At 36.7% G+C, this 27,897-nt stretch overlaps 1 long non-coding RNA gene across 3 annotated transcripts in view; it reads left to right on the top strand.

The window, feature by feature from the left end:
• LOC118910414 (uncharacterized) overlaps positions 1-24,807 on the top strand; it is a 202,049-nt gene extending 177,242 nt beyond the window's left edge. For all 3 annotated transcript variants that reach the window (XR_008997443.1, XR_008997445.1, XR_008997444.1), the window contains one exon: positions 24,520-24,807. This is a non-coding gene — a long non-coding RNA (uncharacterized LOC118910414). The remainder of the gene's footprint in view (positions 1-24,519) is intronic.
• Positions 24,808-27,897: the final 3,090 nt, after the last annotated feature.

Below are 27,897 nucleotides of genomic sequence, written 5' to 3'. Positions count from 1 at the left end.
TATGGAAGAGAGCCCAAACCAAATTTATGAAGCAAAGTTCTAAATTTTTAAGAACTGGGTGACAATCTATTTTTCCATGTTGGTTTTAACTGAGTTATGGTGACCAACTCTGAGAAACCCTCTTCTTAGCTCCATTCTTACCCCAAAATAGAACTGGACACTCCATTCATCTGCATGTTAAAAATAATGAAACAGTTTTTGCAATAATATGAAGGCTTTTCAGTTATCTTGATGTGGTCATCCTGGTCCTGAAGAAAGTTCTGTTTCTCAGGATGACCTCTTCAATATCCAGAAAAGCTCACTCTTCTGTTACATTATATTCACAGTTATAACTAGATTGAGGTTCGGACTCCATTGACTCTCCGATATTCTTATTCTTGGCTGCACTTTGTAGTCACATGAGGAGCTTTAGAAAATCCTGATGTCTGGGTCTCAACCAGAGTGGTTTGGATTTAATTGATCTGGTGAGTAGCTAGGTTGTTAGGATCTTTTCAGAATCTCCCCATGTGATTACAGTATGCAGCCGAGTTTGAGATCAATGTTTACGGTTATTTACAGGTGACTCCATTAAAAGGTCTAATAACAATGAAGTTAGTTTAGGTACTTCACATTCTAAGAGTATTAGCACGTGGGGAAAAGTACAGGGTTCATTCCCATTAGTGTGGGTTTGTGTGTACGTGTGTGTTTTTGGCCAAGGCAGAGATGAGGCTATCAAGGTGAAATCCACTCTGTGGATTTGCCACAGCCTTGGTGATAACATGTCATGGTGACATGTACTTAGAGAAGCAATGCTTCTTATGGTAGTTTGAGTGTCACTTGGTCAGATTTTTCTCTGTCCTGTGCGACTGCACAGGTTCCCCAACTGGAATTTCCAATAGTATATGCCGTGCCTGCCACTGTGCGGGGTCAGGGACCTCGCAGTGGATGGACATAAAGGTAAGTTTATATCATTACTGGTAATATGCTTAGAAAACTGAATGTAGATGTGAAAATTATTGACAAAATAAGAACTTAAGTGTTTAAAAAAAGATTAAACAGCATAGTGAGTAGGCATTTTTTTTTTAATCGTACAAAAACCATGTTCACCCTACAAAAAAATGTTGTGGGAGTCCAGGGGGCAGGTGGAGAACCACAGGCCTCCATGAGTTGGTATTAAAATATAGATTATATTGACAAAAATTAGAAAAGGAATATAGATGTGAGAGTGGGGAGGTGGAGTGGGAGGATTATAAAAGCAACATTAAATTTAAAAAGCCATTTGCCTAAATAGCTGTTGGGACAATTTGGAAAATAAAATTGTAGACTATTTAGAAAACTAGTAACATTACCACATTTCCACACAAGTATATTATGAAGGCTGTTCTCAGAGACAAATTCATAGATCTTTATTACATAAAAAAGAAATTAAAATGAGTCAAGTCTTTATCTCAAGACTGAAATAGACTACAATACATTGAAAGGACAAAACAGGAACAGAAGCAACACAAATTTAATTGAATTAGAGAAATGTAAAATCAACAAGTGAATCACAGAACTAAATATTTTTTAAAGAAAAATCTCTTTAATTTTTAATGCAGAGTGAAAAGCCAAAAAAATTTAGGAATGAGAAAGAGAAAACAACAAATACAAAATGAAAAAAAATATAGAGGGCAATCTTGTTTAAGAAGGTAACTGTAATTTTCTTGAGGAAATGCTAGCAAATACAATTTGTATAAAATATTAAAATAATACCCAATAATCCATCCATACTTCCATTATGTCAGTAATAATCATTATATATTTAATCAATGTATGATTTAAATGACCAGTTTATAATACTTCACCTTCTCATATAACAACATAGTGCCTCCCCATGTATTCAAGTTTTCTTATAAGATACATAAATATGTTCTATGTATATTTCTTACAATTTTATATTTTATGCAAATTAGAATCAGATTTTTTGCCATTACATTCTTTACCTGGCTACTGCTGGTTTAGAAGTGTCACAAAATTCCATATATATTACAGTATGGATGTAAACTGAAAACATAGTACCCATAATTGAGTCTTTCTTTCAAATACATACCCAAATTTTGTCAGAAAAACAAAGTGCTCAATCCCTTTAAATCTATTCTGATGTACTATGTTGGAAAATATTCAGTCTTTCAGTCACGCATTTCCTCCTCCCAATAATCTCTTCCTAAATGTTGGTTGGAAATTGCAAGCCCATTGGATATCCAATTTTGCCACTTAGTAAAATCTGAATTCCAATTTAGCTCATATTCAGATTTGAATTTCCATATTCAAAAATGTCAACATTGTTTTTCTTTATCAATATCATTACATCGTGTTTAGGATTTGAAATGTATTTAAATACATTTTGTTTCATTTTATGAAATTTTTTTACATGCCTCTTTAAAATTTTTTTTACTTTTAATAGATAAGATACAATTTTAAGATACACATATTCATTTAACTGGAGACTTGCATTTTACTCTCAGCTACATTTACTTATCCCATCATCACTCTTTGGATGTTAGTACTAATACTCTCGGGATAGCCTCCTCCCCACAAACACCATCCTCAGCCCCACTCTGAGTTGTGGCTCATCCAATTTACTGGTGCACGGAGGGCAGAACTGGCTTACAGGATCTCTGCAGACTGGATGTGAGATACAGCCTGTACCATGGGAGCAGCAAGGTGGTATCTCAACATTTACTCACAAAGGTTGATCAAGGCCAAGCCCTTCCAGATCTCACCCTTTCTTTACAGCTCCTTCTTCTTATTGTAACAACCCACATCCTATAACGGGCCATGGGGACCATTGCCAAGAGCATTAGGAGAGGCAAGTTTCCGATGTTGGTCTTCCAGGATCTCATCCTGTGAACTTACTTTCCTCTTTGTGTACAGGGATACTTAGCACTTGCCAGCCTGTACCTGAAGAGGACCAATCTACATCACCATTTCCCCAGTATCTCAGCTCCCAGTAGTTCATTATTTCCAAATGCCCCACCTAGGACATCTAACAGAAACTTATAGATCAAAGATGAACGTAAATGTTCATAGAGGAAAAAAGTCCATAAAATATATTTAACCACAAAAATAATTTGGAAAGTATTCTAAAATAAATGGGAATGCAGGATATGCCACAGAAAGTAAGGTACAATAATGAAGATCAGTTTGAAATACCAGTTCAAAGCAGACTTTCACCCTTGAGCTAGGCTGCAGTTCTTTCCTTAGTTAAGAACTTAGTATGTATCAGTCATTGTGCCTAAGATATGTACATATATAAGCACATTTAATCTTTTCAATGCTTCTGTCAGGTAGTTTCTATTATTGGCCTTCATTTTGGAGCAATTAAAAAATTGTTCTTCCATGACACAGGTAATAAATAGCAGAATCTTTATTCAAAACTTAATTTAGCACCTGCTTTAAGTTAAGCACAATGTTTTAATGTTACTTTTATTAATTGCAAAAGATTGATACACACTTTCTTTTTTACAAAAGCAGAAATCATAGAAAGGACCCTGAGGGGTTTCATAGAAACTAAAGACTAAAAGTAGCTGAAACATTAGAAACCAGTTAAAAAACACTGTCCAAACTTGGCTTCTCCCCTGTTCTACGCCTACCACCTCACCCCTTCCCACCACTCCTTACTTTTTCTCTTGGCCACTACCAACCCTCTCTCCCCCATCACTGGCTTATTCACTTTGGTTCATATGGTGGAAAATCAGTCACTGTGCACTCTATATCTCCTATTTTTAGCATTCATTCCCCAAAAGATGAACTTGACTCACATTTGATCATAAAGCCCACAAATCATGGGGGTAGAAAACTCTGGCCAGGTTTGGATTCTATAACATTGCTCATTCTCTAACAATTATCAGTTCATTCCCTTAAATCAAAGTTATTTGGGGAATGCTCTATGCATCTTATTTTGCCTGGGAATACAGCAGTGTACCAGACAGACAAGATCTTACATTTCTCATGGGGAGAGATGGGCAATAATGAGAAGAGAAAATGTAAATATCTGAGAGTCAAGTACATACCTAAAATATATATATGAGTCAATTTCCAGTGGTGCTAAATTAAAACAAAGAAATATAGTGAGTGGTGGAATGGAGGTGACAGTATGGAGATACAAGGGACATTTCTCTGAGATGACATATACGTTAAGATTCAAATGACAAGAGAAACCAGCCATGGAGAAATCAAGGAAACCATTCCAAAAGAGGGTGTGAGAGCACTGAGCTGAGAATATTCGTCAGCCAGTATAGCTGGAACTTAGTAAGTAAATGGGAGAAAGATAGGAGATGAATTAGGGGTCAGGAGGCAGACAGGGACTAAAAATTCAGTATGGAGGCTTTGAATGTTATTCAAAGTGGAAAATGTTACAGCCAGAGGTAGGGTACTCTTGTTTGCCCAAGTTGGGTTTCGTATCCTGGGTTGTATCTTAATTTGACCACTACTGCTGCAGCCATAGGGCTGCAGAAGGAGGAGGGATACTTTCCCGTGGGAGCGAGTGGTGGTGCTGGGAAGATAAGGCAACAAACAATTCTGTTCACAATTCTGTTAGAGCACCTCTGTTATAATCCCCTTAACAGGCCAGCCCCATATATTGTCAAGCACTGAAAGCCTCTGTTCTGGCAAAGACAGCTTTATCTAGGAGGTTATCTTTTCTACTAGTTTTAAATATTTTAGTTTTTCTGATCCTCAATCGAATTTTAAGGCTTTTTAAAGGGGGCCAGCTCAATTGGATTATCATCCAATATTGGAAAATTATCTTTGTTACACTGATTTCTTTATTGATTACCTGGTGGTTAATATCTACTTGAATACTGTCTATTGTCTCAAGGCATTGGCTTCTGGTTCGATTTCCTTGGGATTTGTCTCTTAAATTTCTTATCTTCCAAGCTCTGTTCTTTGCTATGCTTATTTTCAGTTTTCTTGGTAAAAATGATTGGATCCTGAAGGCGTTTGCCAGATATGGGGCAAGGAGAATCACACAGCTATGAAAGCAAGTCCAATGAAGGGGGATGGAGTAAAATGGAAAGGAGATGCCAGGAGAAGGAAAGAAAGTGGTAGTAACAAGAAAAGGGAAACTATCACTGGTTAAAATAATAGTCATATTAAAAAATAAAGAAATGGCCCAAAGAGTTATGAATGGCTGAAGCAGAATTAATGAGATGGGAAATTTCTCAAGGAAGAGAGCCAAGTATTATAGATAAAGGAAATTTTAAAAATTGCATAAAAGGGAGAAAAAACAAAATAGGAGAATAGTTTAAACCCAAGTGCAAGGTGAAAGAATAAAACAAAAGACAATGGATAAATTAAGAAATGGTGCCTTGCATTAAAGCAAATGTATTCTGTTTTCTTTATTCTTATCTTCAACTGGCTTTGCATTTCTCTGGCAGCAAAGCCAAACTGAAAGGATAATTTTGTTTATGTACCCAATTTGCATAATTGTGCAATATAAATTACAATGCTAATTAAGGACAGCCCTTGGGCTTCTGGAATTGGGTCAAAGTGGCTCCCTGAGTGCAGAGGATGGGGCTTTGGCTCCATCCCCTCTCCCACCACAGGGAAGCCAGGCAAGAGAAAAGAATCTCTCTGACAGTGTGTGAAATCTTGTCAGATTTTGTTGAAGACCCACAACGGTACATCTCACTCCAAAACTTGGCTTTTAAAATCATCTTTGTGTGATTCCGCAATGAGATGCTTAAGGCTAAAAGTTCTCCCAAAGGCTGTGTTGGTTATCTTTTTATGAGGTGATTTTGTCTCTCACCTTTTTTTATAAAGAGACTATTTTTTTTTCTAACTGAAGATAACTGAGCATGAATGAACCTGGCATGCAATATTTTCTCACTGGACTATCGCCAGAATTGTCCCAAACCAGTGTGTGACATGCCCTGCTAGAGCTCCTGAGCCTGGGGAAGACAACAAGCTGATTTCTGAGCATTAGATAAAAGCATGTCCTTAAAACTAAGCTTTTGTACCATAACTACATCAAAAATCTATCCCAGAGAGTTTACTCCATGTGCTGTTCATAATAGAGGTGTGTAGGGTATAGGGTTCATATCACCTCTAGCTTAGGTTTTTCAAGAAAAGGATATTTCTGAGTTCTTATGCTGAACACTGGCACAACTACAGTGGAGAAGCCTGTTTAGGCCTGTTCTGCAGGTGGTGTTTTGCAAGCTTTTTTTTGCCGCTGAACCCTGACCTCAGGCAAAAATTATATATGAAATAGAAAGAAAGAGATCCCAAATCACTCAGGTTGAAGTAGTTATGAAGGGGTAGCAGTGAGAGAGTCCTTGTGTCTTATCTCAGCCCTCTCTGCTTTCCCCTCTTCTACTCCACCTTCAGAGGATGTAGAAGTCACTTCCATAAAGCATTTGTTATCTACTTAACTTGAGTAATAGCATAACAGTTAAGAATGTTGGCTGTTTGCACCTGCCTTTGACTTTAAACACCATGAGGTTCTTTTCACCCGAATCGTTATAGGAATAATTGGAAAATATGTGGCTTGTTTTCCATCCTGTGTTATATTATTTTCTAGAGCAATGTTTTCTAAACACGTTAATGTCCAGGCACATGAAAAAAGATAATATTTCTATGGAACAGTGGGGTAAACCAGAGAAGGACTGGGACTTTGGACAAGGCTGCTCATGTTCCAAGGTGACTGGATTTGGGGCTCTAACCAACACAACCCTCCAGTTACCTGAAGACACAGACATTGGCTCATGGTTGGACATTAGATGAAGGTCTGGCAAATCACTGCCAGTCTTGGGAACAACTGGGAAAGCCGGCAAAATCTTGAGAATATTGTCTGAGCACATAGACATAACCATGGATAAATATTACAGCTTACTTCTGGCATATGAGACAATATGCTTTCCATTTTTGCTAAAGCTAGTCTGAACTGGCTTTTATTTCCAACTGGAAGATTCCCAATTGATATACATTTTCATTTCCTTAAGTTTATATCTAGTAGGTCATGTTATAGTTTTAACATCTCCAGGACTCATCATTTCACATAGGATAAAGTCCAAATCTTTATCCAGGTATAGCTAATATATAGGTTTACCTATAATACAATCAATTTGAGGATGGTATTCTCTCTCACTGGTTTGGTGATGACAGTGTTAGCCAAAAATGGCACAGGGCAGTTAGCATTTGTGTTCTGGTTAGTATCCTTTTATTATTTTAGTTGAATTGCCCTCAACAGACTGGTTTCTTGCTGCTACTGGAACTGACATGCTTTTTGGTAGATTTTATTTCTCTTTTTCTGCTATTGCTCAGGATTCAGTCATTGTAGCCTTTTTCTTGAGCAGGCACTCTGATCCTAGTTATAAAGGCATCATCTTACAATATATATACTTCAGAGAATACTCCTGATGCTTGTATATTTAGAGTAATTTGGTTCTCAAAGTGTGGTCCCTGGACAGCAGTATCAAGATCACCTGGGAAATTGTTAGTAATGCAAATTCTTTGGTCCAATCTCAGACTGACCTAAAGCAGGAAATATGGGGGTGAGACCCAGAAATCTTGTTTTAACAAGGTGATTCTCTTGCATGATAAAATTTGCAAACCATTGTCAAGGATGGTCAGATGTATCTTTTTGGTTACATCTGCTCCTTCAGAGTAACATCCTTCTTGAAAATTCACTTAAATATTTCATGTATGGCTGTATTGCTTATTGAAAATCTATTAAGTGCCAGACATGGTTCTAGGTATTTAAGGATATAATGGTTACTGCAGTTCTTGCCATCATACTTATATTTACTTGGTGAAATAAACTGTAATTTCCTAGAAGATAGAAACTGAAGCTTGTTGTATCTGCCTTGTTCTTAGTAGGGTTCTGGGAACATAAGTAGATGTTCAATAACAACTCCTGGATTATTAAAATAAATATTATGTTTAAAATGTTAGGAACTTTTGAAGAGCTCGGCTGAAGGAAACTCAAATATGTACTTACAGAGTGGCTTGTAAATCTATACTTGAGCTGCAAGGTACTTAAAGGATGCTGGTGAAAATGCCAGTTTTCTAGGTAAGATAGCAGAGAAAATATTTGTTTCAGAAATTGAAAATTGACTGTAATTATGCAGCATACAATACCCAAGCAGACCTTGGAAAGAGCACTGAGATCAGGGGTAGCAAACCATGGTTGGCTTGGTCACTTAGTAGCTCTGTGACTTTAAATAAGTCTCTTAAGCTCACAAAACCACATGAAAATGAGTCATGTAAACTTTCAGAAATGTTGTGAGAGTTAAAGGAAGAAAATATTCAAAAGTACTTTGCTACATTTTTATAAATGTTAACTGGTTTTCTAGACAGATGGAATTGGGTTTGAGGAATGTGTCTTGAGTGGAAAGATGGTGATGAAAATATGGAGTCATTGGGATAAGGGGAAACATCCTAGTTCACAGTCACTATGAACTGCCATGAAATTATCCTTTACCCCAAATCCAAAATAAGTATGAATACTTTTAAGACTATATATAACTTGATCATTAAGATGTTCAACCACAGTGATGTAATACACTTACAGTTTAGACCATTACATGGTAAGTCAGTTAAAAAGTATTTAATCTCTCTTATTCTCAAATATTTAGTACAAAAAGCAAATAAAAATTTAAGTATTTCTCAAATTCATCATGAAAATGTCTAGCATATTTTGTGGACAATAATTTCTTGGATTATTAGTTACTTTTCTATTTATTTTTCAGCAGGTGCAAGCATATTGTGAGATGTTCTGTATTTATGAAACTTAGAACAAACTGTGAAGATAACATAATGCGTTTTGGGTAAGCCAAAGCAGTAGTCCAAATATCTCATTAAAATTCAGACTAACACTTTGGGTTCTATATTTATTCATAGATAGATTTAAAAATATTATTGAAGGTATGTTTCTCATTGCCACTTTTTAATTTTCATTTTTAGACTGTGGGAAATGCATTAGATTGAAAATCAACCTCATGGAAACTGGGCCTGATATTGACTTGCCCAGGTTGGCTATCCTGTCTTTGGAAAACTCTTCCCTACAGCCCGCACCCTCAGTAGAGTTAGGCATTCTTCCATAATGCTATCCTCTAATTTCTGCTCATATCTTCTTCAATCATACTTATATATTAACATGCCTACGTTTTGTATCAGGTGAGTTCCTTGATGGGAAACAGTCTTTTTCTTCTTGGTAACTTTAGCACATAGCCTGGCACATCACTGATGCTCAGTAAATGTTTATTGACTCAAACCCTTTCAGTTCAAATAAATAGTAACCTTTGATTAACTCTGGAAGAAAATGGTGCAAGGTTAGTTATACCACTCAGGAAGTTCTTTTACAGTTCTGATTAAGCAATAATTTGAATCTTGAACTTCTCATATTTGATATAGAGACATAGAGCTTGATTTAAAGACAGAATGCTTGGCAAGTAACACATATATATATGTTTCAGTATTCCTTAAAGAATATACTTAGCCCTTCAGGGAATGAATCTACTGGAAATTCATAGATGAATATAAGTGAGAAGAACTAAGTGGCTCAAGGGTACATGTGTGTGTATAATTTGAAGGTAAGGTGGGAGAAGTTTGCATCAAGATAGTGGATTTTGTCTGTGATAGTCACTAGCTGCGATAGACACTACCGGATGCCTTCACTTCCCCTTTATGAATTATCAGCCATTCAAATTAAGTAGAAATATGTCCTTCTAAAAACTTTGTTTTGATGACCTCTGGTACAGAGAAATAAGTCATGTCACACTGTTCTGATCAGTGATGAAATTAGTGAAAGTCTTGGTTGGGGCTTCCAGGAAAGCTTTATAAGACAGATGAACTCACTGGGATGGTCCTTTGTTCCCTTAGCCTTCCTCCCAGAAGGGTGCCTGAAAGAGCAGTCTTCTTGCAGTTATGAGGCTCAAATCCATAATTTAGGGTTGGTTTCAATAGGAATGCAGAAGAAATGTGGATCCTTGATGACTTTGATTCACAGTAGTCATCCTGGTCTTCCTATCCATAGGCTTGTGGCTTGAGACAAATAAATCCCTTGCTTATTTAACTCACTGTTGGGTTTTCTTGAAACCAGACACACTTCTGATTTATTTGCCCTTCCAAGGAAAACAGTAGGACAGAACTTAAAAAGTCTGATGAAACTCATGTGTGGTCAAAACTGCTCTACTGAAACAACTCCATCTCAGTCCATGGTACAAGGGAATTGCCCTGGATAACATACGGTGTCTGATCATTTTTTTAAATTTCTTTGTTAGTTTTTCCTGAAGTCTAGGGTAAAAGAATCCATAGAAGATGTCTAAGAGGTAAATATGCAGTTTCTGTGGACATAAATAGAAAAATTAAATTACTATATGTATGCTTAGTCAATCAAATAAACAATATAGTTCACAAAATACTGCTTTAATTAAGTTTTATATCTTTCTGGGTGTGATACATTGTGCAGAAGCACAATCAATGAATATTGGCAATCTGCTTAAATCTTGCTCTTTGTCCCATTTATATAATTTATTGTGTCAGTGGTTCTCAAGTGCTGTGCTCCTGTAGTTCATCATTTGAAAATCCTTCCCAGATGTGCTGAAACTTTTTCATACATTTTATATTTTATTTTTGATAAGTGCACATGCTTGTGATGGAAAGAGAAAACACCCTTTTTTTTTTAATTCCAGAGTATTATCTGGCTTTGAGAAATCTTGATATGCCCTGCCCACTCCATTCCTATTATTCAAATTGAGATTATTGAAGAAATTCCTGCCCTATAAATTTAGCTGACCCAAAAATAAAGGTGAAAAATACTTTATTTTAAAGATTTCTGCAGGATCTGTGTATAACTCAGTTTTTTTTCCGCTTAAGAATCATATGATCCTAAAATAGGTTCCATTCCTAAGTATCAAACTGGAGCAGTTTTAAAACAAGAAGTGATGGTCTCTATTGTGGCATTTATTCATGGAGATGATATCTCTGGTTAGTGAATTTCAGGACTAGAAAACTGGCCTGCTGTCTCTTAACTTGTGGAACAATGAGGAGAGGACTAAAACTGCTCTCCATATTCATATGGAAACTACCTATTATGGACAGTTGTCATTTGTATATTATGTTTCTCTCTATGTACTTTAGTTCATTTTCTCTGAGCAAAGTGCTTATCCATGGCGAAGGTGTACATGGATGTATACACACAAGCCCAAATATGTGTGTGTTTGTTCAATTCATTACTTCTGGCCTTCTGAATATATTGAAGGAATGAGGAGAAATACATACACCTTGAACTGAAGGACCTGGCCTAGTGCAGCATCTGTGCCATCTACTTTCTAGTATCTGACCCTCTGCCATAAATAATGGAACCTAAAACTAAAATTGCATTTGCTAGACTCCTTTGCAGTTCCATTTCTGGATGAGATAATGTTTGACCAATCAGCTGTCCTCCATAACATTTAGGTGACAGTGAAGCAAATGTCACACAGCTGGCTGATTATTTTAATGACATTTACTTGGAAGACAATGTAGAATATAACGCACACATTTGTAGAATCTGATTTGATAACTTCTGACAAATTCATAGACCTTTGTAATCAGTATCAATAAGAAGGTACATATTTTCCTCACTTCAGAAAAGTCCTTTGTGCCTATTTCTAGTCAATCTTCCACCACCAAATCCAGGCAATGATGAATCTGCTTTTCGTTACCATAGATCATAGTTACCTTTCCTAGAAAATCAAATAAGTGGAATCATATATGTATCCTCTTTAAGTCTTGCTTATTTCACTCAGTATACTATTTCTGAAATTTATCTATACTGTTGATATGGTAGCCAGGACTCCAAGATGGCCCCTAAGATTCTTGCCTTCCGGTGTGTGCATCTTTTAGTTATTCAATCAAGCACTAATCTAGATGCTAGATTGGGAAGGGAGTTTTTGGTTATTATTAAAGTCTTTGTGCAGGGAGATTCTCCTTGGTGAGCCTGACCTAACAAATGAGCCTTTAGAAAAAACTAGAGATATTTAAAGCATGAGAGAAATTCTGCTGTTGGCTTTTAAAGAGGAAACATTCATGTTGTAGAGGAGGCCCTGTGGCAGAGAGCACCAAACAACTTCTAGGAGATGAAAAAACGACACCATGTTGATAGCCAGCAAGAAAGCTACAACCACAATCTTAAAATTACAAAGAACTTAATTCTGTCGACAACCATGTGAGCCTCATGAGATCATAGTAGTGTCCAACACTTTGAATTCAACCTGGTGAGACCTTAGTAGAGAACCCAGCTGTGTCATGCCTCGCTTTTGATGTGCAGAACTGTGAATTAATAGATGGGCATTGTTTGGAACTGCTAAATTTGTGGTAATTTGTTATGTACCAATAGAAAACGAATACATTGTGTTCATCTTTAGATTATTTTTTTTATTGTTGAGTGTATAAGTAATCACTGTATAACAAAACACTAACAATTCAGTGTCTGAAAGCAACACATTTATTAACTCATAGTTTCTATGGGTCAGCAATGTGGGCATGGCTTATGTAAATAGTCCTCTAAGGGTTTTTTACAAGCCTGCAGAAAGGGTGTCAGCCAGCACTGAGGTCTCACCTGAAAGTTAAGTTAGGAAGAGTTCACTTTCAACCTCACTTAATGTGAGTGTTGGCAGGACTCAGTTCCTTTGGGGTTGTTAGACCGATGGCCTCAGATACTAGGTAGATGTTAGCCAGGGACTGTTCAGTTTGTTGCTTTATGGGCTTCCCAGGATGGCATTTTGCTTCACCAAGACCAGCAAGGGAGAGAATCTGCTAGTAAAATGATACTATCTCTAGTAATATAATCACAAAAGACACATCCCCTCAGTGAGATATTTTATTGGTTAGAAAGAAGTAACTCAAGGGCAGGGGATTACCCAAAGCTGTGAATAAAATTTGGAAGCTGAGATGACTGGGAGCTATCTTAGAATCTGCCTTCTGCAGTGAGTGGTATTCAATCCTATGAATGTGCAGAATTTCTTTATCTATTCCATTCAGTTGTGGATAGACAATTGGGTTGTTGCTACGAACATTCAAAATGTGTGTGGGTATATGTTTCATTTGTTTAGCGGAATTGCAGGGTCATATATAAAATACATGTTTAATCTGGTTAACAAACTGTCCCAAATGCTTTCCATAGTGATCCTACCACTTTACAGTCCCAACAATATACAACAGTGTATCAGGGTTCTAGTTGATCCATACCTCCAGAAACATTTGAAAGTGACAATCAGCTTAATTGTAGCCATTTGAGGGGGAATATAATGGCACTTATTATGGTTTTAATATGCACTTGCCTAATGCATATTAGGTATATTAATAATGTTAAGCATCTTTTCATGTACTTAGAGGCCATTTGTACCTTATTTTGTGAAATATGTTTAAATTGATTACCCATTTTTAAAATTGAGTTGTTACTTTTTATTACCGAATCATGAGTTCTTTACATATTCTGAATACAACTCCTATATATTAGAATATGCACTGCAAATGTTTTTTCTCAGTTTGTGACTTGCATTTTCATTTTTAAGCACTCTGTTGTAGAATAGTCTTTATATCTGATGAAGTCCATTTTTTCTGCTATGATTGATACTTTTGGAACTATGAAAATGTTTAGAGGTCAAGATAAAAAATATTATATATTTTTTACCCCAGAAGTATGATGATTTTAGCTTTTGTTTTCATGTCTGTGATCCATATAAATTTTTCAGTATAGTTTGAGATAGGGAGTGGTATTTGGTTATTTGTAAATACCTCTAATTTTTCCAGAACCATTTATTGAAAAAATTCTCCTTTCCCCATTGAGTTATTTTTTCTAAATTATTATATCTAAAATAAAATAACTTTATATGCATGGTCTATTTTTGAGCTGTTGATTTTGTTCCATCAATCTATATGTGTATCCTTTTACCAATACCTTTTTCTTGACTACTGTAGATTTGGTGGAAATCTTGAAATTAAGTATACTAATTTTGTTATTTTATCAAGTTATTTTAGCTAGTCTAGTTCTTTTGCATTTCCCTATAATTTTTAAAATAAGGTTGTCAATTTTCCTCAAAAATAAAGCTCACTGAGATTTTCAATGGGATTATATGGAATCCACAGATCAATTTAGGGAGAATTAGTAACTTTTTCTATTGAGTACCCTAATCCATGAATATGGTATCACTCTTCATATGATCTTCTTTAATTTCTTAACAATGTTTTATAGTTTTCAGCGTGTAGGTCTTGCAGTTTGTTAAATTCTAAGTATTTCATGTTTTTGGATGAAATTGTAAATACTTAAAAAAATTATCTTTTGTTCATTGTTAGCAAATAAAAATTCAATTGATTTTTATATTGATCTATTTTGTACATCTTGTTATACTCACTTGTTAATTCTAGTAGCTACTTAGAAGATTCCTTGGGAGTTTCTGTATATAGCATCATGTCATTTGCTAATTGAAACAATTTTACTTCTTATTTTCATATTTTGTATCTTCATTTCTTTACTTTTTTTTCTTTATTGCACTTGGCTACAATGTTGATTAGGGATGTTGAATGTTTGTAAAATGAGGAGGGCATGTTAGTTTAGAGAAGCTCTGAAGTCTGTATCAATAGGAAAGGTTTCATAAGTGAGAGAAAGCTCAAGGACTTTGGAGCATGAGAGACAGAATGGAGGACACCTCAGAAGAGAAAGAGGAGAAAAATCCAAGGTAGACATGAAATGGTGTTCAGGAGGAAGAGGTGGACGATTCTGTAATTAGGTAGTGAATTATGAATTACATCTAGGAAAAGAGCTTGACCTCTGTGATATTGTGATTTATAAGAAATGTATATTTGATCTTCATCCCCATTTCTGGCACAGAGTTCCTAAAACCCTTGGAATTTCCTTATATGAGAACATAAAAGTATCTTTTGTTATCTCTTTAAATGACTTTGGAAAGCACAAGGATGAAGGCTGGTTGCCAGAGGAAGCAACCTTGTGATTGGAGGGTTGGAACTTTCAGTTCCGTCCCCTGATGTCCAGGTAGGAGAAAGGGCTGGAAGTTGATGGCCAATGGCCATATGATTTAATCAATATTGTCTATTTAATGAAGCCTCAAAAACCCTAAAGGAGAGGGTTCAGAGAGTTCCAGGTTGGAGAACGCATGGAGAGGTGGGAAGAATGGTGGATCTAAAGAGAGTGGAAGGTCTGTGTCCTTTCCCACATACCATGCCCTGTGCATTCCTTCCATCTAGCTGTTCCTGAATTACATCCCTCATAAGAAACTGGTAATCTACTTATAAAAATATCTCTTTGAGTTCTGTGAGCTGCCCTAACAAATTAATTGAGCCCAAGGAGGGGATCATAGCAACCTCCATCTATAGCCAGTCAGTCAGAAACACAGGTGACACCCTGGACTTGTCATTGCCATCTGTAGTCAGGGCATTCTTATGGGACTGGGCCCTTAACCTGTGGAATCTGACCCTATCTCCAGGCAGAAAGTGTCAGAATTGAGGTGGATTATAGGACAACCAGCTGGTGTCAGAAAATTGCTTGGTGGTGTTGGGGAAAAACCCACGCATTGGAATTGGGTGCAGATTTGTAAATTTTATGCCAAAGGAAATAAAGACCCACTTATTTTTGGGCCAGAAACTGTGAGTAAGATTCTCTTTTCTAGCTTTTCTTTCCCACTTCCACCTTCTCCTCCTTCAGTGTTGTTCCAACATAGTGTTTCCAATAGTCTACTCTGCACATTCAAAACTCCTCCCCAATCTTTTGTGTTTCTTCAGCACCTCACACAATTTCATAATCTTCTCTCCTCCCTCCTTTAAATCATTTTGTAAAAATTATCATAGTGATTCTACTGTTATTCACATGTGCATGTTTCCAAGTGGGCCGAACACAGGTGTCATACCACCTAATAATTTTTTCACTTCAAACCCAGAGCCTATTTAGATGTTGATTGTACTGGAATATCCCTTTGATGAAGAGGTAGAGTTCCTATATTTTACATACCAAGCCTACTGTAACAAAACGCAAAGCAGATTTTAGTTTGTACTTACCAGGGATCTGTTCAAAATGTGAATGAAGGCCTGTCTGGGCAAGTGGGAACTCAGTGCATTCACTCATGATGCTCGGGTCCACTCCAGCCAAGGTTATTTCTCTTAGGTATGCGGCTGATGAAGGGACAGCATGTCATGTAAATATTCTCTAAACTCCAGCACTGGAATATTACTCTCATCCATTTACTAGTTCACAAAAAAAACACAAGTACATGAGCAAATTAGCATTGCATATAAAGATGCCTTTAATACTATATCTAGTCTTAATATTTCCTATTTATTCTTTCCTGCAAGAGAACATAAAAAAGGAAGATTAAAAACTTGTCTCAATTTTTCCACATCTAATACAATGAAAACAGCTTGATGGCATCGTCTGTGGATTGAGCTGGGGTAGGCTGTAAATCTCTATTTCCCTCCTGAGTCTCTTTCTCCACATATCTCATGACCACAAATCGTCAAGTATCGTATACATGCTTCATTTCCCAAGCCTTAAACATTCTAAGGAGCACTTTAAAAGGTCTCATATTTTAAAGCATAGCATGAACCTCCAGCAAAATATAACAGCACTAACTGGTCATGATAAGAAAACCATCCCAGAATCATAATTATCAGAGAAAAGAAACAAAATAAAAATGATGTATACTTGCTAGACAGACCTTTTCAGAAGTGTCTCCTCTTCTTGTAAACAAAAGCAAAGCAATGCAGAAAAGTGAGAGTGACCCCTTATTCTGGTGAAGGAAAAAGAATATTTTAGCTCCTCTTAACTACACCAGGGTCATCTGCTGCTCCCCATCACCCAGCCCTAACGAGATGGTAAATGAGTACCCCCAGTAACAGCCAACTGGCGCCTAGGTGGCCTCAATCTCCTCCTTCCCACAGATGACAGGAATGAATCCCAAGGGTCTGTGGAAGAAAACCTACAACAGAAGGTAAATGGTATTAAATTTGCTGAGCCTGTGGAAAGACAGAATAAGCAAAAGTGTAAAAACTGTCTTTGAATGTGAAGTGGCAAGCTGCCTATTCCCAGGAGGATGAGGACTGTGTCTAAATTAATCCTGCCCCTGGCATGAATTGTAGACAACCACATACTTTTACAAATTGTAGAGAATCAGATAATTTTTACAAATGTAGTCTGTGCTTTTATGGATAAATGAATGCAATGTAAGTGACAAAGGGTTTAGGTTGGACAGTTTAAATAATTTACAGATTTAGGATTTAAAACAGGAGCTGTCAATTTGTTTCTGGAAAGGGAGATATAATTAGTAAATAATGTAGGTTTTGTAAGCCATCTTGGTTACAACTACAGAAATCTGCAGTTGGGGCAGGAGGGAAGCAGTAGATCATATGTAAAATATATGTTGTACACCTGAAACTAATATAATGTCAACTAGGCTTCAATAAAACATCAAAACTCAAATAAAAATAAAAATATAAAAAATTATCACCATACCTCGACCCCCTCCCACACACACCAGTAAATAAATAAAATACTGTGTGTGACTATATTCCTTCAGGCCACAAATAGCCAACTCCTGCTCTAAATGAACATTAGTTACCAGAGGTGAGCCAGAATTTGACTCTCAGGGAGTGGAAATGAAAGCGGTGGGCGCTGAGGCTTCCTGTCAAAGGGAAAAGCTCAACTCTAACTCCCATAGCTTCTGCTAATAAACATCTCTCTAAGGAAAAAGCTTGCTGGCAGTGCAAAGCAAGCATCAGTACAAACTCTATAGACCTCCTTCCAAGCAGACTGCTGCCCTCATGCTCCACTCCACAGCAGTGTTGCAACTCAGGTGGCACAGGAAGATACAGAGAATGCTCTGAGCAAAGGGAATGAATTAGGTGTCCCTTGTGCATGCTGGGAATGAAATATGTTGCTTCTCACAACCAAATTATAATATTTCAACAGTGTAAATAAAATTGAATTCTGTAATTACAGTAGTCTGTGGTTCTCAACTAGGGGTGATTTGACAAAGTCTGGAGACACTTTCGGTTGTCAGAGCGGTTGCTACTGGCATCTTGTGGCTGGAGGCCTGGGGCACTGCTGAACACCCTACAGTGCATGGGACAGTCCCCTACAACAAAGAGTTATCCAGCCCTCAGTGTCAACAGCGCCAAGGTGGAGAATCGCTACACTAGTGCTTTGATAGACTCCATGTGAACATAAGTACAACACAAAATACATTTGCTGTGGGAATATTAGAGCCATTACCACATAAAAATGTTCTGAGCAAAAGGCTTCAAAGTAGATTGCAGAAGGAACTTGCATGAAAATATTATGCTCTTTCAAATTAATGCAAGAAGTAAAAGAGGATCTCATATTTTTACATCTGAATGCAGTATCTTTCAGAATATGATTCAGGAACAATCTTGCTTTGAATTCAGGGTGTTTTATAGTTTAATGTTCTAATCTTGATGTTGGTTGTAAAAAATGTAGATATTTAGGTTTTCCCGTATGTGCATGATAACGTCTGGAATTACATCAAGCCTGAGCAATAACTTACCTGGTTGATGCTGAGAACTGGAACTTTGAAAGAGGAAGGCTTAAAGCACATGACAAAATAGAAGTAATGTTTTTGTAAAGTAGAGTTGAAAAGAGAGTAGTGGGGCCTTGGAACTTCCTGGGAACTGAATGATTTTCTGCCAGGCAAGCAGAAACTGAGATATAGTTGAAGCTGGGCTTACAGAACCGGGTCAAAGTGTTCTGCTTCATTTTGATGTATCTTAATATGGAGCCCCTCAGATGATGCTGAACCTATATAACTTTGAGTCTGGGAAAGGGAAAAATAGTCCAGCCTACACATGGAATTGCCTCCAACAGATGAATTTAGTTATGTGTGTTAATCAGGGTGACCCCAAATGATCATGAGCTATTGAAATTACCCAAATTTCCGAAGTATTCAATGACTACTGAGGCAGGAAGTAGTAAGAATCAACAAATTCTTTCCTGAACAAAAATAAAATCAACCAAACTGATTATCTGCAGCATTCAAAACAATATTCCTATGAGGTAATTGATTTTTAAAAACTTTACTTTAGAATAGCTTCAGATTTACAGAAAATTTTTATAGTACAGTTTTCAGTATATGCCACACCCAGTTTTCCCATTATTAATATCTCACATTATTATCTTTCATTAGTAAAGGACATTTTCAAAATTTATGAACCAAAATTTATATGTTAATATTAAAGAAAGTCCGTTCTTTATTGAGAGTTCCTCAGTTTTTTCCTAATGCTTCTTTTTCCTATTCCAGGATCCCATGCAGGATCCCATGGTACACTTAGTCATTATCTTCTGAGATTGTAACAGTTTCTTAGACATTCTTTGTTTTTGATGGTTTTGAGAACTACTGGTCAGGTATTTTGTAGAATGTCTCTCAATTGGATTTTTCTGATGTTTTTCTCATTGTTAGAATGGGGTTGTGTGTATTGTGAGGAAGGCCAGAGAATAATGTGCAAATCTCAGCAAATCACATGGCAGTTATTAGCTACCATTGTGATATATCATTCTTGATATTAACTTTGATCACTGAGCTGATGTAGTGGGAATAATTCAGTCTTAAACTGAATTTTATTTATGTATTGGAATTTTCTGAAATTGTATGTATATGACATATAATACAGCTTGAGAGAATGTTCAGGTAGCTTTGCTTTTCTTTTTTTAAATGAGATTTTTTTAAAGTATTCACTCAAATATTTCTTTTTTTTCCTCTTTATTTATTGAAGTATAATTGACAAAGAATATCTTAGTTTCAGGTGTATATCATAGTGATTTGATATTTCTTTACATTTTGAAATGATTCCAGATAAGTCGAGTTACCATCTGTCACCATACAAAGTTATTATAATACTACTGACTATATTCCCTGTGCTGTATACTCTATCTCCATGACTTTTTTATTTTATAACTGGAAGTTTGTACCTTTAATCTCTTCATTTATTTCTCCTGATAGCAACTGTTTGTTCCTTGAGTCTGTTTCTGTTTTGTTCATTTGTTTTGGTTTTTGGATTTCACATGTAAGTGAAATTATATATGATATATGTTTTTGTCTGACTTATTTAACAATCAACTATTAAAACAACCCAGTTATCCACCAACATTAGAATGGATGAATCAAAATTCACCATATTCATACAGTAGAATACCATAGAAGAGACAAAAAGGCATGAACTCATACATTGACATGAATAAATTTCATTAACATGATTTTGACTAAGGAAGGCAGACAAAAATAGTATGAATGACATAATTCCATTTTACAAAATTTAAAACCTGGAAAAATTAATTTATGGCCTTAGAAGTAAGGCTAGTGGTACTCTTTGGAAGGTAGTGATTAGAAGGACATGAAGGGAAGCTTGTGGGGGTTTGTGATTTCTCAGCCTGAGTTATTGTTCCAAGGGCGTTTTCATTTTGTGATAATTAAATTTGCTGTACATTTGACATTTTTTCTGGTTTTGGTACATACTTAAAAAATTAAGAAAGTGATTTTCTTCAGCAGACTTTGTATACATGCAGTGTACGTCTGTGCCATATTGTTCTTGGCTGAATATCTTGCCTTGAATCTTTTGCTGCATTTTTATGAAGAAACCTTTATCAGAATTCCACCTGGAGTACTTTCCCCATTCTTTCACAAACTCCTTGCAATACTACCACAAGATCTTTCTGTCCTACAGTGTGTTGCTATAATTATATTTATAGGTTGTAAAATTTATATTCTAACTATAATTTCCTGTGACTTGTAGCTTATTATTATGTACTGTTAAATTTGTACTTTGTGTTGAGCTCACTCATTTTATAGGATTAGTTTCACTCTGAAGGATTAAATATGGCTAAGGTTTGTTTACCTGTGTAACATGAGGCTTTAAAGGTACATGCTAAAGAAAAAAATACATGGTGCTATCACTTCTGCTCATAATGGTGGTAATTATGCAGAAGGACAGGAGCACAGGCTAAGTGAAAGGACATAGTCTTCCAAGGGCAGGCCCTAGGATCGCCAGATTCTCTCTGGCCCACATAACTGATCTTTCATGTTGTGAAGTGGAAAATGCAAGCCAAGTACTTGTTCAAATGCTGGGAGCACAGCAAAAAAAGATTATTGAGAAATGGAAGAGAAAGGAGAGAGATAAAGGGTTTTGTACAGATAAATATGAGAGAGAGATATGTTATTAAAAAATTTAATGGATTTTACTATATGGCATATGATTAAAACATTCTATCAAATCATCACATAAAATGTTCAGTGAAACAATCCTTTTTACTATTGACAGTGTTTGGTTGGATATGTTTTTCACTAGTGTGATGATCCCTGTTTCAAAGTTATGAGGTTGGACAATAAAAAAAGTTTATGTCAGTTGCAATTAGAAAAAAAGTAAAGAAATATTTCTTAAAATGCATCCAAGTAAGATGTCTTGATTTTAAATCCTCAGTCAGTTCCATAGAAATTCTGTAACTCACTGGCTGACCAATAATAAATTATCTAGCCTCCAAAAGCAGGAAGTAGATTTTTTTCTTGCTTGCTCTTAGTTCATAGCCCTGTCCCTGGTTCCAGAGCTTGTGAGTCTATGAATTTACTAAATTCTGCATTATAAAAAAATTTTTTCAAACCCATATGTCTCAAAAATTACACTAAAAATAAAAGTCCAGCTGATAGCTATTTTTTAAAAATCTGATGGGACTTTTTCAGAGACCCTGAATTAAAAATGTCTATCAGAAGACCCAGAATCCCAAGTTGGCATTCTTTGCCTCCCTTGTGTTAACAGTTTTGAGAAAACACATGCAAAACTCCAGGTTTTTTCCCCAATTAAATTCTAATTAAATTTTCTTTTATCTGATACAAATTTGAGTCACTGCAGAAGTTTAAATATGCATGCAAGTCCCTTAGTATTAAAATTGGAGTTTAATAATATTCAGTGTATTTTCAAAGTTAGAGAATATTTTTGGTTTACTCTGCTCATAGACTCTCCAGGGAATTAAGGTTTATTCTCTAGTTTCAATTGAGAGCTTTGTATGACAAATCAAATATTACTAACCTTCTTTGAGCCTTCTTTCTTAGATCTATGAATGATTTGGTGGTTTGAAATTAAGGATTATACTCTAAAAGTATAGATTTGAGATGATAAATATATTTACTGCTATTTGGGAGCATTTTAATTTGTTCTTGTTATCTTATTTCTAGCAGCAGATTATGTCTCTGGAGATCTAATAATATGTTACATAACGTGTCCTTTTTATCTTACTTGAAAGTTTAATTTTTGAGTTAACCTTGCCATAATATTTACTTGCTAGTTTCATTTTAATAACAGGTCTAGAAAAAGCACAAATCTATCCACTTCCGGAAATAAGAAACAAACGATTTGTTTTAGAATGTATAAGGGTATGTCTTAGTTCCTTAAATAGGCTTTTAGAAATACACTACTGAAAAGCATATAACTGCTTACTCTGCACTTATTATTGAAAACACAAAAATGTAGTTGGATGCAGTATGTCTTTCGGTCCCCATGTCCCCCTTTCTAAAGTATTTACTTTCTCCTTTCTGGCCATCTACACCTGTTACTAAAAGGGCCAGCTCTGACCTGCTTCTCCTGTTCTTGGGCAGAGTGCTACATCTACTCTTAAGTTCAGTATAGCAGATTCTGGGTCTATGTCTTATCTCTTTAACTGGAAAGCAACAACAGTTAATTTTGTTTCTCTTGTATCTGTTGTAACAACTGCAACATCCTGAACATTTTTTCTGTCAGAAACATACATAGTAAAGTGAATACTTATTTATCCACTGATTCTGTGACACAAATATTCCTCTCTGATAACTCCAGTTTGATGTGATACTATGATTAAATGAACCTCTTCAAAAAATCTCTGCTTTCATAAAGTTTACATTCTAGTGGAGATCGATTATAAGCAAAAAAATTAAGTGAATACATGGTTATGTGTGCATTATACCTGAGGATGGGTGTGTATGCATTATACCTGAGAACATCTGAAAGAAAAGAAGAGCATTCTGGCAAGAACAGCAGGTTCAAAGGCCCTGAGTCAAGAGTATTAAGACATAAGCAAGGAAGAAGTCACAGAATAAATAGGCAGCCAGATGATGTAAGTCCTTAGAGTGTAATGAAGTGTAATGAGAAACCACTAGACAATTTTGAGCAAAAGAATGACATTATCTCTAGTTATATGAAATTCTGTAGTCCCATAACCTTCTAGTCTATTTTCCTTGGTGCTCATCCTAAAAAAAAAACTATCAATTTATATATAGTCCATATACTGCAACAATCTTTCTACCTATGCCACATATTTTATACATGTACATTACAAATAACATCATACAGATGTAAGAATAAGAGAATTTCCTCTTAACATGATCAACCAAAGGAAACTAGACCTAATTTTAGATATCCAAAAGCTTTGCATATGCCATTATTAACACACAACTAGTTCTCTCTGACACATGATGATATTTAAACATAAGAATGTTTCCAGAGAAATTCTGAAATTTTTCAAATGGGCTTGTTTCTTTCTTAATCATTCTTTTGTGACTTTTCTACATACTTCTTTCCCATATATATACATTTTTAATTTAAAACAAAAAAGCAATCTTTCTTGTCACCCTTCTAACATACAAGACCTCAGTATCTAATCAGGGTTTAGGTGAACCATTTCCATAATGGTATATGTATACATATATATATGTTTCAACAGCCCTCTTCCACCGCCCCCACTAAAATAATAACCCAAACAAACATTTTATCAGGAAGTTGGATATTTTATATTTTATTTTCTTTATGTTTGAAGTCTAAATAATGTTCCATTCTGAGGAAGATTACTGAGAAAAAACAGTCTTTTCATTTTAAGATATATATCATTTCCAGGCTGCCTTTTCATTCATAAATATTCACATCATATAGGTAATTAATCAGCTTATCAATAAAATTTCAAATTTTGTATGATGAACTATAAGAACCTTTCTTTTTACTTCCCTGGGAACTTTCCCACCTTTTTCTTCCCCAAGCGTATCGTACTAGCTTTGGGGGGCACTTTTGCCTATTTTCATGTGGTTCTCAGGGGCGTGTCAGTAGGAAACCACAAGTGACCCAGCATGAAACAATTATCTACTCCACACAATCATGGTTAGTATAAGTTGTAATTGAGTGATGAAAACTAAAGTATTTGAAATTCTTTATTGGAATTATATGAATTCCTTTAGGAGTAGAACTTTATTTTCCTTTTCCTTTGGGAGTTTTAAGTGTATAACACTGGAGCCTTCTGTGTCCATGTTCACTGACAAATGGAAAAATCCACTTTGCAGGACGAAACAGTGAGGACAAAAGAGAGGTACAAATCAAAAAAGAACTTTCAGAGATACATACAGGAATCAGAGGATAGAAAGATGAAGAGAGAGATGCAAAGAAAGACATTTATTTTCCAATTCCAATCCTTGTGCTCTTGGTTCATGTTATCTGTACTCCCCAGCTCCATAAACCAGAAAAAACCAAACACCTCTTTTGTTTAAGGAAATTTGAAATGGATTTCTGTTATCTGCAACCAAAACAAACCTGAGACGGAAATATTTAATACCAGAAGTTATGTTGGAAAAAGAAGACCAAAAATGGAAAACTGGTTGAGTTGAGGTGGGGTAAATTACAAGGATTATTCCATTATCCCAGGATGGAAATTGCCAAACCTTCATTATACCATAAGAAACTGGTTAAAAAGTTACCTGTGAAATCATAACAATGAAGCAAAACTGAAGGACGAAAATAGCAACAGACTCACAGACTCTAAGAAGGGACTAGCGATTACCAAAGGAAAGGGGTGTGGGAGGGCATGGGGGGAGAGAGGGAGAAGGGAATTGTGGGGTATCATGATTAGTGCACATGGTATGTGGGGGGTCATGGGGAAGATTGTGTAGCACAGAGAAGATAAGTAGGGTCTCTGTGGCATCTTACTACACTGATGGGTAGTAACTGCAATGGGGTATGGGGGAGGAGGACTCGACAATAAGAATGTAGTAACCACGTTGTTGTTCTTGTGAAACCTTCATAAGATTGTCAATCAATGATGCCTTAATAAAAAAAATAAAAAACAAAGTTACCTGTGAAATCTTTGGATTTCATGTGCTTTGTTGAGGCTGAAGCCATATGATACTTGCTGGCAAAAGTCAAAGTTCTTGGGATATATTTAAATCCTCCCCCAGGTAAGGTCCTGAACTAGTGACACAAGGTTTTATAAACTGATCCATCCAAAACTAGAAAGGGCATAGCACACAGGTTTGTTGAAGGACTTTGTCATGTCTTCTTTCTCTATCTTTCCTCACTTAGCTTAGAACAAAATACCAGGAACTGGACATTTTTTAAGGAGCATTAATTAATGATCATCAACGGTCTTGGATTGTTGGCAAGAGGATGAGAAGAAAAAGAAAAGAAAGTTAAAGAAATGGGAAATAACTATCCTATAGATCTGTCTAGAACAGGTTGAATTCTGTGAATTTTAAGTAACAAAATCCAATTAAAATTCATTTGCAAAAAGTAACTTACTGGTTTATGAAACTTAAATTCCAGTGACAGTCTGGTTGTAGATCCAGGGACTCAAATGGAATAAAATTCTTACAATATAGTTTCTTTCTGATTACTTGCTGTGCTTCCCTTGGTGTTAGATCAGTTCTCAGAGAAGTTCTCCTTTATTCAGGGTGAAAAGATGGTTGTTAAAAGGTCCAGATTTATATCCTCCCAGCTCCAAGTCTAGAAAAAAACTTTGTTCCTCTTTTCTACTCCCTCAAACAAAATTTCAGAGCAGACTTCTTAAATACAGTTGGCTTGATGTCTGTGACGGTGGCAAATAATTTTCTCTAACTTTTCTATAAACAATAGTAATTATAAAAATGACAATGATAGAGAGGTGGAGCCAAGATGGCGGCATGAGTAGAGCAACAGAAATCTCCTCCCAAAACCACATATATCTATGAACATATAACAAAGACAACTCTTCCTAGAATAAAGACCAGAGGACACAGGACAATATCCAGACCACATCCGCACCTGAGAGAACCCAGCGCCTCATGAAGGGGGTAAGATACAAGCCCCGGCCCCGCGGGAGCCGAGCCCCCCTCCCCCCAGCTCCCGGCGGGAGAAGAATAGGCAGAGCGGGAGGGAGAAGGAGCCCAGGACTGCCGAACACCCAGCCCCAGCCATCCGGGCCAGAGCGCAGACACAGTGCGTGTGCGGGGCCCTGGTTACTAGGGAAACAGGGCAGCAAGAACGGTGAGCGGTACCGGAGGCCTGGCGCTGGAGGACAGAAGAAAAGCAAGTGGCCATTTTTTTTTTGCTGTTTTGTTTTGGCGAGCGCATTTGGAAGTCTTAAAGGGATAGGGACGCCAATACTAGGGAAACAGGACAGCAAGACTGGTGAGCAGATGCCTGAGGCTAGCGCCAGAGAGTAAAGAAAAAAGAGCGGCCATTTTTTATTTATTTATTTTTATTTTTTATTCAAAAAAAATTTTTTTTTTTTTTTGTGGTCATTGTTTTGTTTTGGCAGGTGCTTTTTGGAAATCTTAAAGGGGCAGAGCGGGATACTTAATCCAGAGGTAGGGAATCCGGGGATCTCTGGGCACCCTAATCCCCTGGGCTGCAGGGAGCAGGGAGGCCCCTTACGGAGATAAATAGCCTCTGGGCTGCTCCACCTCCAACGTGACTCCACCACTTTGGAGCAGCTGCCCGAGCCAGGCCACGCCCACATCAACAGCGGAGATAAACTCCATAGCAGCCGGGCAGGAAGCAGAAGCCCTGTCTGCATGCAGCTGCCCTGCACAAGCCACTAGAGGTCGCTGTTCTCCCAGGAGAGGAGGGCCACAAACCAACAAGAAGGGAAGTTCTTCCAGCCGTCACTCGTCCCAGCTCTGCAAACTATTCGTTTCACCATGAAAAGGCAAAACTACAGGCAGACAAAGATCACAGAGACAACACCAGAGAAGGAGACAGACCTAACCAGTCTTCCTGAAAAAGAATTCAAAATAAAAATCATAAACATGCTGACAGAGATGCAGAGAAATAGGCAAGAGATATGTGATGAAGGGAGGGAGGGAGATCACAGATGCCAGAAAGGAGATTGCAGAAATGAAACAAACTCTGGAAGGGTTTATAAGCAGAATGGATAAGATGCAAGAGGCCATTGATGGAATTGAAACCAGAGAACAGGAACGCATAGAAGCTGACATAGAGAGAGATCAAAGGAACTCCAGGAATGAAACAATATTAAGAGAATTGTGTGACCAATCCAAAAGGAACAATATCTGTATTATAGGGGTACCAGAAGAGGAAGAGAGAGGAAAAGGGATGGAAAGTATCTTGGAAGAAATATTTGCTGAAAACTTCCCCAAACTGGGGGAGGAAATAATCGAACAGACCACAGAAATACACAGAACCCCCAACAGAGAAGATCCAAGGAGGACAACACCAAGACACATAATAATTAAAATGGCAAAGATCAAGGACAAGGAAAGAGTGTTAAAGGCAGCTAGAGAGAAAAAGGTCACCTATAAAGGAAAACCCATCAGGCTAACATCAGACTTCTCAACAGAAACCCTACAGGCCAGAAGAGAATGGCATGATATATTTAATGCAATGAAACAGAAGGGCCTTGAATCAAGGATACTGTATCCAGCACGACTATCATTCAAATATGATGGTGGGATTAAACAATTCCCAGACAAACAAAAGCTGAGGGAATTTGCTTCCCACAAACCACCTGTACAGGACATCTTACAGGGACTGCTCTAGAAGGGAGCACTCCTAGAAAGAGCACAGAACAAAACACCCAACATATGAAGAATCGAGGAGGAGGAATAAGAAGGGAGAGAAGAAAAGAATCTCCAGACAGTGTATATAGCAGCTCAA

This window comes from Manis pentadactyla, chromosome 1 (genome assembly GCF_030020395.1).
Source record: "Manis pentadactyla isolate mManPen7 chromosome 1, mManPen7.hap1, whole genome shotgun sequence".
NCBI lineage: Eukaryota > Metazoa > Chordata > Mammalia > Pholidota > Manidae > Manis > Manis pentadactyla.
Note: the sequence above shows the minus strand (reverse complement) of the source record. Positions and strands in the feature narration are given on the sequence as shown.